This window comes from Falco peregrinus, chromosome 6 (assembly GCF_023634155.1).
Source record: "Falco peregrinus isolate bFalPer1 chromosome 6, bFalPer1.pri, whole genome shotgun sequence".
NCBI classification, from domain to species: Eukaryota; Metazoa; Chordata; class Aves; order Falconiformes; family Falconidae; genus Falco; species Falco peregrinus.
In genome coordinates, this window is record NC_073726.1 from 56,025,679 (window position 1) to 56,039,277 (window position 13,599).

Consider the following 13,599-nt stretch of genomic DNA (forward strand, 5'->3'; position numbering starts at 1 on the left):
GAAGTGGATAAATCAGGATGCCATTTTTCATGCCTTCAGTAGGAAGATTGCGAACGTTATTTTATATGTATATTAACGAGAAAGGAATGGGACTTGCCATTACAGGGCTAGTAGGAGACTGTTACTTGAATCTCAGCACTAGATTAGCATAAGCAGCATATAAGCACTTCTGCCAATAAAAGCTATACATGTCCTATGCTCTTGTACCTCCTTGCGTACCCAAGGATACAGCCACTGGTCCCTCTGCTAAACCTGACCTGTGCCTCGTGGGACAGGCCAGCTGTTGGCAATGGTCATTCCTGCCTTTGGCTGTGGTACAAAGGGTTAATCTGACTCACATTACAGCAGGTCCTGTAGTTTTTCTCCCCCTCCCACCCGCACCCCTGAAGCAGAAATGGAGCATGGGTGGGAAGCAGCCACTTGCGGGTTTGACTTGCAGCTCATCTGGATAAGCCAGCAGTACTGTTTGGCTTAGTGGCACTCCTGAAACCCAAAGCTGGTTATTAAAAAAAACTCCAAACCCCTGTGTTTTGGTCAGGTGCAGCTTGTCGTAGAGAAAACTTTTAAGTTACCCTGCACACAGCCCAGAATCTAGGCAAGAGGAGTGGTAAGGGAGCTGCAGTGAGCAATACAGGAAGCTGATAATACAAGTTATTTTCAGAGGTACCCAGCAGACCTCGGGCTGACTGTTGAAGATGTCAGAGAGGCTCCAGAACCACACAGCCCACAGCCGCTGTGGCGGGAAGCTGAAAAAGGATGAGGGGAAGGAAAGGAAGAATGGAAGGAAGGAAGGGCCGGTTGCTGCGGCTGCTCCCGCCCTGTCCCTGAGCCCTGCCTCTGGGCCCTGCCCCTGGGCCCCGCCACAGCGCCCCCTGGCAGTGACAGCGGCAGCGTGACCCTCAGCCCCGGCGCGTTATAGCAAATAACCGTCCGCCACCGCCAGACAAGGGGCGGAGCTACCTGCTAATTTAAATAACTCGGTGGTTCATTTGCATGCTGCCAAGATGGACGGCCCTGGGATTGGCCGGCTGCGAGGCAGCCCCCACTGCCGGCCCCTGTGCCCACGGAGGGGGCGGGGTCACCCGAGAGAGGGGAGGGGACATTGGGCTTATTTGCATAACGGCCCCGCGCGTGCGACGGTGGGAGGCGGCGTTGGTGCCTGGAGCGAGTTCCGATTTTGAATCTACGGCGGCAGCACCTGGAAGGCGGGAGCTGCGGCGGGCGCCGAACGCAGAGGCAAGAGCTGCTGCGGGACGCGGGAGCACAGGTACCGCTCGCCCCCCGGGGCCGCGCGCGGCCGGGCAAAGCAGCACTCGGTGCGGAACGCTGCCCCGCGCGGAGGTGGCGGCCGCGGCGTGCGCATGCTCCGGGGCCGCAGCTTTGCACACGCGCCGCTGCGCGCACCCACGCTCGGTCGGAAGCGCAGCGCAGTTGGGGCGCGCTGCATGGGAGCACGTGACCCGGCTCCAGTGCAGGCGGCGGCGCGCATGCGCAGTGCTGTTTTCGCGCAGAGGTGGCAGCAGGTGGGGAGCGGGGAGCTGGGAGGCGCCTTCCTTCGCCCCCCACGTGTGGAGGGATCCCCGCGGCAGCTGCTGCAGGTCACAGGTAGGTCTGGCGTGGGGCAGGGCACTGCTGGTGCACTCTGCTGAGTCCTGCAGGCGCAGAGAGCAGAGCATCAGCAAGTTGTCTGTGTTCCGTATGACGCATCGGCGAGGTGGAGGTGCCACCTGCACCGCGCTGGGCAGGTGTTTGGGTGGGACAGTGGTGCGGCTGGCTGGCACCTCGGAAGCATTTCCTTCCTCTCTGCCTGGACTGGGGATGGTGTGGTGGATGACAGCGGTGGTGCTGCGTGCCACCAGTGGATCTCCTCACACCTGCAGCAGGTGTGGATGTTGAGTGTTGCAGTGGATGGGGTGTAGAAGCAACGAGGGAAAAAACGGGTTTTTTGTTACTGTGCTCAGTGGTGCGCTAATGAACTTCAGATTACAGTTTCTGAAGCGTATGGGCATGCACATTTACTAGAAAGGAGGGTGTTTGAGGGGGGAAGACCTAGCTGTGCCTTATTTATGTGATGTCATCAGTAATCAAGGCTGGAGTGGCTTCTCCAGGTTGTCGTGGAGGCCCACATCAAACAAAATGGCAAAAGTTAATAGGTTAAGTAGTGTGGTAGTGTAAAGAAGTTACGCTTGAACTTCTGATTTTCTTTGAACTTAAGCATTATGAAATATAGTGTTCATGATTAAGTGCCTCACATTTTAATTCATGTGACTTTAAGGCCTGTTAGAGGTGTGGCACTGTCCTCAAGAGGTTTTTTCTTTTAACACATATATATGCTTCTTAGTAGATCTCCTAATCTTTGATAGATACCCAGTGGAAATGCCTACATTAGATTATATTGTTGCATAATAGTAATATTGAAATAAATCTACATGTTGTAATTTGACCGTTAACACAGACTTGTTGAATGGAAAAATCAGATGGAATTGTTGATGGAAAAATATTATCTTAAAATAAAGGAGTGAACAGCTCAACTGTTCTAGGCAGCAGTCAATAACCTTACAAATGCAGCCATCATGCAGTCACAGAAAAATAACACTTGAACATCTAGAGAGCTTATTTAACATGCTAATTTGTGGAAGTAAGAGTATGTTAATAAATACATTTGGTCAATACCCCAGATTGTACAAATAAAATACAATATAATGAATAAATTTATTGGGATTCACATCTGCAAGATAAAGATAATCTGCAGGCATGATGTTTGGCTCTCTTTTGCAAGTTAAAATGTACTTGGGGCCAGTATTTGTTATACCAGTTTGATCTAGTTAGAATTATTACAGTTATTAATATCTACTTCATGTTTTTTAAAATAAAAATGTGAAGAATGCGCTTACCTTCTGTAAGCTCTGCAGAAACAGCAAATATCAATGTGAGAAATATGTTTTTCTCATTAGGTACTGGTTTGTGCAGTCCTGTGGAAAGGTATGAAGGAGAGTATTACCTTGAATATGCAAGAATTCTTTGGAGGGGAAAAAAACTAACACAAAACTTACTGCTATTAGATATGTGAATTTGGGTAGGTAATTTCTGTTTCCAGGTCCCTGAAATGAGACTAATGTTACTGTCAGACCTATTATAAAATTAATTCACTAATGACTGCATGAGGGCTTCTGCAATTCATGAATCATGGCAAATACTCCCAGTATTTATTCCTCGAGTTTGGCAGTTATCTTATTTTGCATGCTCCAGAGGTATCAAATCAAGTTCCTATGTCTATATAATCCAGAAAAGAAATGTACTAATAATTTTGAAAAGCAACACATTTTTTTGATAAACGCCAAATAATTAAAATACAGAAAATCTTGTGTTGTCACTAACTGTTGTAAGTGCTCATTGTGTGTTCTTTTTCAAAGACTCTTAAGAGGTCTTTGTGTTCTCATAGTTATTTTCTCAGTTTAGGAGACTTAATATGTTGCTTGGAATACAAGGCGCTTTATCAGCTGTAACCTTGCTACCAAGTGTAGCAGTGTTGAATCGATGGTTCCTGTGATACTGCGGAACAATATTGTAGTTTGCTGTACGAATAATTAATTTAACAAGACTATCTTGAATGTTGTGTAGGCTTGAAACTGATCATAACAGTTGTTTCAAAGAAGTTGATTCAAAGAAGGATATAATAATTACATAAATCACTTGAAACAGTCATTTTGATGCTCTTATTGAGGGACTACTTAAATCTGATTTTCTATCCATTACAAAGTCTGTTTTCAAGAAGATGCTAATCCCAGTAGATAGGCATACATGCCATACTCTGCCAGGTTTGCTGATACGTCCTGCTTTAGCTTGTATTGCTATGCCGATTTCAGGTATTTGGGAGATCAACATTAACTGTAGTATGTTAGTTTTCCTCTAAAGGCTCTTTTAGTGATGCTTCTGTTCGGGACATAGAGACAGGAAATATGTTATAATATAGACATATGCTTTTCTCCCATCACAGGAATTGATCTTGCTAGCCAAGAGACTGAACAACCAATGAACAAAAATCGTTTAATTTTAAATACTACTGATTTTACATAATCTGTTGCAAACAGAAACATTTTACACATTAAAAATTTAAGAAATCTTATTTTAGTAACTGATTCCTAATTAGTAAATAAATACTCATTTTTATTGTGTTTGATTGTGGTTTTTGGAAGAAGGCATTTTTTATGTTACAAACGGACAATATTTCCACCGTGAATAGCAGTTGACTAAACCAGATACTGATTTTCTTTCCAAAATGAAAAAAACCCACCCAAGTTTTTCCCCATCTAGATTTTTTTTAATAGTATAATCGCTAATTAGGCTTATCTGGGCTTATTGTCAGAAATTGTATTTATGCCCAAAATCTCAAGATTATTCATAAAATGGAGATATTAAGGCCAACAGACCCTTCACCAGTATGTTGCTCTTCCTTAGTTTGCAGGTTGAATGCATTTTTTTTCCATTTCCTCTCCACTTGATGTTTTTCTGTGTTGTGGGCTAGTTATATGTTTGTTATGAGTTTATTTTGGAAATTACTGCAGTGACACAGATGTACATCACAGTTTTCATAAGAGTTATTAGATGAGGAAAATGAGTTGCAAGTTATAAAACTTACTATGGTATGTGAATGTTGTGAGGGTTTTGTTTGGTGGGTTTTTTCCTCTCCAGTGTATTTTAATGTAATATTTCTCTTAAATGCAGTGAGATCTAAGATTGTTAATATTTTTCAGTTAAATCTGCAACTGGGCTCTTTACTTCTTTTCAGTACATGTCATTACTTTGAGATTTACCTACACAAAACGATTGGGAACTCATAAGTTGACCAACACAAATGATGGTTTCATGATGTATATTCATCATTCTGGTATTTCAGATATACTTACTGCACTGTGCTCTACTGAATGAAAAAAATGCTCTCCTGTTTCCACCATACTGTAAGAAACTGTTCATCAAGCAGCAGTGACTTATCCAAACACGGAGATAAGATTGTTGTGGAGGAACAAAAAACTAGATTTTTTTTTTTTCCTGACAGCTCATTAAGAAGCAGAGAGAAAGTTAGGTTGTTATCTGAAGTGATCTCTGTAATCAGCTGTTTTTGTCAAGTTGGATAGTTGTAGAGTGTCTTAATATCCGAATAAAGTTTAGATGTGAAATGGGTAATGCTACTTAAAATTTCTATAGCTCAGTCTTGTTTTGGATATTAAAGCCTGATGTCTGATTGCAAAGAAGGTAATTGTAAAGTATTCTAGCTTTGAGATTTTTAGTCAGGAGGATCTGGAGCATAGGTTTTGTCAACCTTTGAGTTCTGGTTATCATTTTAAAAGCAAAATTTTGCATGATGTGCGACTTTAATTTTCATTTCCCTGAAGAGATTTTTTTGCGTCATTTGTGGTGTGTTTAGGTATCTTACCTTTTTTGTTTGGGGATTTTTGTTACTTTAATTTTCCAATAGGGGAAATAGGGGTCAGAAAATCCTTGAGTTCCTGTGTAGAATGTTTAAGTCTCTGGAAGCATCTGATCATTAAAGTTCATTGTCAGTAAACAAAGCATAATACCTTTAATCTTCTGATAACTCATCATATGGTGCTGCCTCTTGGATACAAGCCATCTCCTCAGGCATTGCTCCAAAATCTCTGCCTTTTGGCAGTCCATGATTTTTTCCAAAATTCCTGGGCAGTTGAGTTTCCCCAGTCAAGCTTGTTGCATGATGAACGCTACTCAGTTACTCTGTATAGCGGTGGTTGCTAGAGGGGATGTGTAGAGAGGATGTTTCCTTTGAACATCCAGTGTAGCACAGGCAACTGTGGTGCCAAAAGGAGATGTGCTCCTGTAACAATAAATTCTGAAGCGTCTCAAAGCCCCTCCTATGCTGGTGGTATCTCTTTTTTCACTTGAGATGTAGTGGGCATCTGTTCTTTGATACCCCCAGCTCCAAAACCCTAGTAGCCAATCTTGAGTTTCTTCTGATGTTTTCTGCCAGAGGCTCCAGGTGAGGCCATGTTCCCCAGCTGCAGTGTAGAGTACATTTTGCACAGCTGGCCCTGTCCTGACAGGCCCAAGAGTTACTTTACGAGTAATTTCCTGTTTGATATGCTCGAAGGCTTGTTGTTGCTCAGGGCCCCACTCAAAATCATTCTTCTTTTGGGTTACTCAATGGAGAGGGCTCAAAGCTGACCCTAAGATGGAATATGCATTCTGCAGAACCCCACAAGGCCTAGGAAAGCTTGTGTTTCCTTCTTGTTAGCTGGTAGAGACACAACTGCTATCTTGTCCACATCCATAGGCAGGTGATGGTGTCCATTCTGCCATTTCATTCTCAAGAACTGAATCTCCTGTGCAGGTCCCTTGACTTTGCTTTTCTCTATGGTGAAATCAGCTTTCAGAAATCAGAAATCAGCTTTCAGAAGAACGTAAATTACTTTTTTTCTCAAATACTACTTTTGTCTTGTTGCCACACACAATGACACCATCAGTGTATTGTAGATGTTCAGGGTCATCACCCTTTTCCAGTGCAGTTTGGATTAGTCCATGAAAAATGGTAGGGCTGTGCTTCTACTCCTGGGGCTGTTGATTGCAGGTGTGAATCATCCCTCCATGTGAAAAAAGACTGTGGCTTGCGCTCTGCTGCCAAAGGAATTGAGAAAAATGCATTGGCAGTGTCAATTGTAGCATACTACTTGTCTGCCTTTGACTCCAGTTCATATTGGAGCTCTTAACATGTCTGGTACAGAAGCACTCAGTGGTGGCATTCCTTCATTCAGGCCACAATAGTCTACTGTTAACCTCCACCCTTCATCAGACATCATCAGACTGTTGCACTGGCTGTATGGGACTATTAAAAAAGGTGAGTGAGTCTTCCTGATCACTTCTTGGCTCTCCAGTTGATGAATAAACTCTTGGATGGTAGCCAGGGGGTCTTGGTTTGTGCGATATTGCTGCTGGTGCACTAATCCGGTCGCAGTTGGCACCTCTTTTCTTCAACTTGGAGCAGCTCCACAGTGAAGGGCTCTTCTGAGAGGTCAGGCAGGATAGACAGCTGTTTGATTTTTCTCGGTATTCACAGTGTCTACACCAAAGCCCATCAGTACCCCTTTGGATCCCTGAAGTACCCTCTTCTGAGGTAGCTGGTGCCAAGGATACAAGGGTCCTCTGGGCTTTTCACAATGGAGTGCTTTTCCGACTTGTCCCGTTAAGTTCACTTCAGCCTCCAATACAGCCAATTCTTGGCATCCTGCTGTAACTCCAGAAATCTGGATGGGTTCTGTGCCCCTGTACCCCGATGGCACCAGCATACACTGCACCAGTGTCTACCAAAGACTTACATTTCTGTGGGTCTGAAGTGCCAGGCCATCAAATCCACACAGTGCAGTATACCCAGTCATCCCATCCCTCCTCCTGGCTGAAGGCAGGGACCCTCTATTCCTGTTCCTGGTCAGAGCATTCATTGTTTGACCCTTGCAGTGCCAGACCAGAAGTCCCCTCACCAGGAGCAAGGGAGGTGATTTCAGTTCTTCTGTGTCTGGTAGAGGGTTGATTGCCACCTTGTGTCTCTACAAGCACTGTGCTGACATCTTTCTTGACCCTTTCTTAACGCTGTCTTCCCTCTCAGTCTGCATACACAGGCTTCCAGCTTAAAGGTGGGTTCTCCATCCCACTTAGTCATGTCCTCCCCCGTTTACACAGGAAGAACCACAGTGCACCATGCAGCATGTGCTAGGGGCCCCCTTTCTCTCTGACTGGAGCAGGAGAGGACTGATTTCCTGGGGCACCCCTGACAGCCAAGGTGCTGGCCTGCAGGTATAAGGAGGTACAAAGACTTTCTTCAAAGTTTTGGAGCCAAGATGACGCTTTCTCCACAATTGATATATCTGTATCCAGGCAATACATTGCTGCCAAGACGTTAGAATATGATGGGGCACTTCGAATTGGATCACCTTCCTCCACATGGCTCATGTGCACAGGACATCCTATGGATCTTTGGAGACCTCATCAAAGTCTAGATCACTGCAGATAACTTCCAGTATCACTATTTCTCTCAGGTACTGGACGCCTTCATCTGCGGTAGTCTGTGTTCCTGGGAAGTTCACATGATCTTCCTTGAATGGATACCATGCCCTCATACTTGAGAGGAGCTGTCTCCAGAGACTGCATATTGCTGCATCTTTTCCAATTTTTCTCTCAGTTCCCCAGTTTCTAGCAAGGAATCTTGGCTGTTGGGCTTCATTGCCTTCTAGTTGCTGACTGTTGGCCCCATCATTGGGGCAGCCAGACAGCAATCCACTCACCTGGATGGTGGCTGTAATATTTCCACACATCTTGAAGTTCTGAGGAGGTCAGGGACTGGGTATTTTCTGCTTCCTGTCTAAATTCTGTCACTCCTTCCTCCTATTTGTTGAAGGACCGGCCTCTTGATCAAACCTTTCCTCCTCTTCCTCCTCCCTTATTAATTGATGATACGGACCCATTGTTTTTCTTGTCCACTGTTTCTTTTTCACTCCTGGGCAATTACTCTAGTTGTTTGTGTCTCTATCTCAACCATGGTGACCTCGGATCCAGTTTGGGTCCCTGTCTCAAGCACAGTCCTCTGAGAGTACTGAACTGTGGCTTGATAGGCACAGGCCAGGCCCATTACAGTACTAAAAGCTGTTGGTTTTCACTGGGGTAGACAAGGCACCCTTCTGTCAGGTGGCACGTCTGTCAGTGTGCCAGGGTTGCTTGCCTGTTCAGGTATGTGAAATCCCAGGTTATGGGAGGTGATAACTGTCCTAGGAATCTGGCCAAATACTTCCACACATCCTAGACCCTGGGACCAGCTGCCTCAGGGCAGATTTCAATATTGCCTCACCTAAAAGTTGCCTTCTCTTACACCAGGATGAGACCAAATTCCCCAAAACCCATAATATGCCAACAGTATTAATTAATAGTATTAAACAGGTCATGTAAGGGTTAGCAAGGACCTTGGGAGCCTACATAACAAAACCATCCACGTCAATCCTGGGCAGGGAGAGGAAAGTGTATTCCCTCATCCTCCCCACAAAATAGCTCCCCCACCACAGCAAGGCCATCGATGCCAGGGCAAAGCACATAGCCATTATTTCTATTAACATGTTCCCAAGCTTAGCAAAATAGAGATAAGCAGTTCAACCAACAAACTCCATGACCCACCCAGCAGCTTGCCACTTAATAACTACTATAGCTATAGCACACTTAATATAAAACTACTGTTGTCTCGTGCCCCTTGTTGGGCACCAGAAAGGACTGTGGTGAGTTGACCTTGGCTGAACTCCAGGTGCCCATCAAGCCTCTCATTCCCCCCTCCCCTCAGCAGAATGGGGTGGCTGGGGGGCACGGTGAGTAAGATTAAAAAACTTCATGGGTCAAGATAAAGGCAGTTTAATGAAGCAATACCAAAGGTCACATGTGTGGAAGCAAAGGAAAAGAAAAGATGTTATTCTCTACTTCTCATTAGCAGGCAATGTTCAGCCACTTCCTGGGAAGCAGGGCTTCAGTATGCATAGCGGTTGCTCCAGAAGATGTCATAAATAATAAATATCCCCACTTTCTCCTCCTTTCTTTTGGCTTCCATGTCTAAACAGACATCATATGGTATGGAGTATCCCTTTGGTCAGTTTGGGTCAGCTCTGCTGGCTATGTCCCTTCCCAAGGTCTTGCCCACCCCCAGCCTGCTGGTGATGGGGGGAATGTTGGAGGGACAGCCTTGATACTCTGCAAGTGCTGCTCAGCAGTAGCCAAAATGCTGGTGTGTTATCACCCCCTTTCTAGCTACCAGTACAAAGCACAGCACTATGAGGGCTGCTGTGGGGCTCAGACAGACCCAATACATTGATGTTCATGAGAAGGTTGGAAAATGGAAGCTCTGTCTTAAATTTTAACTTATGACTAGAAAATTTAATTTGCTGAGGTGATACTGCATTGTGTTGGCATGTCATCAAAAGAGGGCAGAGATAAGCTTGTTAGGAGTTTTTATTATGTGTTTAAGAGAAAGCTAAACATAACAGGTTAGGTTTAAATTCTGTTCTGAATCTTCTTAAAATGCCTGGTTTTCTAACTTACTTTTTATTTTAGCCAGCCTATATAGCTGCCACCTTAAGCAACAATAAGAAATTGTAGTCCCATGTAAATATAGGAATTCCACATTAGTGGAGGTTAATTAATATTTTCTTGACCAGAGCCTTCTCAGATAAGTTATTTCACTCCTAATATTGTGTTTAATTAAATGTCATTAATTAGTTTGGTATTTTTTAACATATTAACACACCTGTGTATGTTAACTGAAGTACACTGAAGTGAACTCAAGTAAAGGCATATGGTTTCTTACCATTCAGCTAGACTTTTTGCAACTAGGTGTCTGTAACATGTCAGTACCTCTGCATGTTCATGAAGCTTTCTGACAAGATAAGAGGACTGACTGCTGCAACTGGAGTGTGACATGGATTCTGTTTTCTCTGGCTCAGTGAAAGTGTTCTCTGATTTATTTATTTTTTTTGCCAAGTAGTTATGCCTATTCAAACCTATTTAAGTCATTGAATTTCCATGTATCAAGTTCCAAGATGGAATTTTAGAGAACGTGGTGGTGTAGAAGCGCAGATCTTGGGTTCTGGATTAGAACCTCCCTAGGTTTTTGTTGAACTTCTAAGACTGGACATCAGAATTAACCTTCTGATATAGGAACCTTGTAGGTGTACTAAACATAGAATTCTATTCAAAACATTGCTACTGTGGAAATGAAAATATATGTATGTTTGCATACAAAGGAAATACTAAGTTTGGATTTTGAAATGTTAAAAGTTACTGTCAATCCCTGTAAACTGAAGGTGTTCTATGTATTAAGTTCAGAGTAAGCAACATGGGATTGTAACTGGCTAATAGAAAACATTTCTTTTGAACTTGTTGTAAACTTGATTTCTGATTTAATAGTAGTTCTTGGTGAAGAAAAGCTTTAGTGTAGTGGGTAATTTTAAATTAATTTTAATGAAGTTGTTCTCCAGGCTTCACAAATTTGAACTTGTCTTTTGGACGTTTGAACTTTAAGCATACTTTAATTTAGTCCTCTAAATCTGTGCAGTATTATCAAAGATTATAATAATCAGTGTAGCCGTTTACATGTATGTGTCATGTGCTTCTTCTTGCATTGCAGATCGTCCTAATACAAGGACGAAAGGAAAAGCCAGATGGTGCATTTCAACATTTTTAAAGTTTGAAATACTGTGGTGCTGATAAGTCTATCAGAGAACTACTGCTGGCATGATTAATCAGTCCTGAAATAACCAACTACAGCTGGCAACACACATGCACAGTTATATAAGTTTATAGATCTTTTCATAAAAGAGGTAGATTGGAGGGCATATTTTCCCACTTTTTTGGGGGGGGCTTACCATGTTGGGTTGATTGTGGGTCATAGGCTGTATTGTGGTAGAAGGTTAGAAATAATTGAACACTAATTCTGTTCAGGATCACCCCATGTGCTCTTGCAGTTACTTTGTTTTAAAATAGCCATGTTTGTTTTTTGTAGAAGAGGTGTACATGGTGAAGTGAGGCAGGTATTGAAGAGTTCCCTCTAGAATTGATCCACTGTTGCCTAGAGAAGAGCACATGATTTGCATTACTGAACAGATATTAGAGAGGAACCTGTATCATATTTAGTCTGATTCCATTAAAATTGTGTATTTGTTTGATAACCCCCCCTACCCACCCCACAGATTCCCAAACCACTTATTTAGGAACATACTACTCAGTATAGTTACAACAAGATTCCAGCAAAATTCCGGATGGGATTCTAGATATGTCTCTTCTTCAAAAAAATAACATGACATACCATATCATTTAAAAAGAATGCTATACTTGATTTCTGTGGGTGCTGAAGTTCTGGAGTGTTCTTGAGGTTTTTTTGCTAGCTTCCTTATTTCTAAAGTGAACTTCCTTCCCCCACCCCCCCTAAGTAAAACTGTTTTATTGGGCAACTAATATTACACAGTATTTCAAAATAGGTGGTGCTGTGAAAAGGTATAGATCAGTTTCTTAAGGGTTGGGTTTGCTGGGGTTTTTTGGGTGGTGCTGGTGATTATTTTTTTAAGACTGAAATGAGGCTGCTTTTAAAAAGTATTCCCTAATGTTTGTTAGTTCTATGCATGATTTGGCTCTGTATCTGTGGCTGTTAATATGTGACATAAATTCTGAACTGCCTGGAGTCACGAGGGATTTGAAGTATGGGTTACAAATCCTGCATCACAGACCTAGCAGGGCTGCCTCTCTGTGGTTTCTGGTTTATTTTAGTTTTCTCTTTACCAGTGGTGCTCCAAGCAGCTGCAGTGTTGCAGCTGTGCATTAACAGTTTCCTGCCTGTCAAAGAAACCATGCCTTTGCCGCCCCTCTGCCTGTGCAGTTTGTTGCAGTGTGGAAGAGAAGGAGGTGCTCTGCTGTGTAAATATTTTATCCACTGCTCAGTTGTCACTGAGGCTGGTCTTCAGTGCACAATGCAGCCATCTTAATCAGATTTTCAGTGCAGCTGAGACAGTGCAGTTTCAAAATGGCTGACAAAGTGCTCTTCATTGCAGCAGATTAGCTTGACTGTATGCAAATGAACAGAGCTGTTGGCATCATATGCTGCAGACCTTAGAGGTAAGCACCAGCTCTGCTTTGCTAAGACACAATTTCAAACTTTGTTTAGGCAAAACTAACCACTTCTAAGCTGTATAAAATACCTTAAAACTATTCTTCTTTTGTCAACCGGAGGGTGGGTTTGGTGGGGTTTTTGTTTTGGTTTGGTGGTTTTGGGTTTGTAGGGGTTTTTTTGTTTGTTTTCCCTCTCATTGAATTAATTCGTACACCTTTATCCTTTCTCACTTACAGGGTAGGTTGGGTGGGACCAGAGAGGTCAAAGGTCATACACATGTCTTGCAAATCAGTTATTGAATTTTGGCTTACTTCCTTACCAGGCCTTAAGAGCTCTCACTTTATGTTGCCCTTTTTCAAAAAGCTCACCTCAAACATAAAATAAATTTTTTTGTAAACTTTGTTACATTTTTGCAACCAGGTGGTTAGATTTACATTTGATCATCATATTTTCAACATGCAACATTTTCCAATGATAGGTAAGAACTACAAAACCTGTGTTAATACATTGGAATAGCAATGATTATGTAAATTAACTATTGTGCAGGTGGCAGTTATTTGCAGAATTTATAGTAGTGCTACCCTTGAGTAGCAAAAGTACTACAAATGATAGAGTGGAAGTTTCAAGGTAAATTATTCTTTCATTTCTTTTGTATAACTTAACTGAAATCTGCATTTCAAAGTGCTGGTGGTTTCATATGGCCTAGTGCAGGGGTCCTCAAACTACGGCCTGCGGGCCAGATACAGCCCCCCAGGGTCCTCAATCCGGCCCCCGGTATTTACAGACACCACTTCCCCCCCCCCCCCCCCCGCCGGGGGTTGGGGGGGGAACCAAGCAGCCGCAGATGACTGCCTGCCACTGCATCCGCGCGCCGGCCCCCTGGTTAAAAGGTTTGAGGATCCCTGGCCTAGTGTTTCCTGTGCATGTTACTGGTTGGTGGC

General features: G+C 43.2%; 1 protein-coding gene across 8 annotated transcripts in view; it reads left to right on the forward strand.

Moving 5' to 3' along the window:
• Positions 1–1,101: 1,101 nt before the first annotated feature.
• The window catches only part of ATF7IP (activating transcription factor 7 interacting protein), a 114,034-nt gene continuing 101,536 nt past the window's right edge, over positions 1,102–13,599 (forward strand). For 3 of the 8 annotated variants that reach the window (XM_055807766.1, XM_055807768.1, XM_055807769.1), the window contains exon 1: positions 1,103–1,267. The gene's annotated coding sequence lies outside the window, so the exon portion shown is untranslated. Of the gene's footprint in view, positions 1,268–1,460; positions 1,606–12,516; positions 12,664–13,599 lie in introns of those variants that run through there. The other 5 variants (XM_005237387.4, XM_027786699.2, XM_055807770.1 and 2 more) reach the window with 4 other exon arrangements.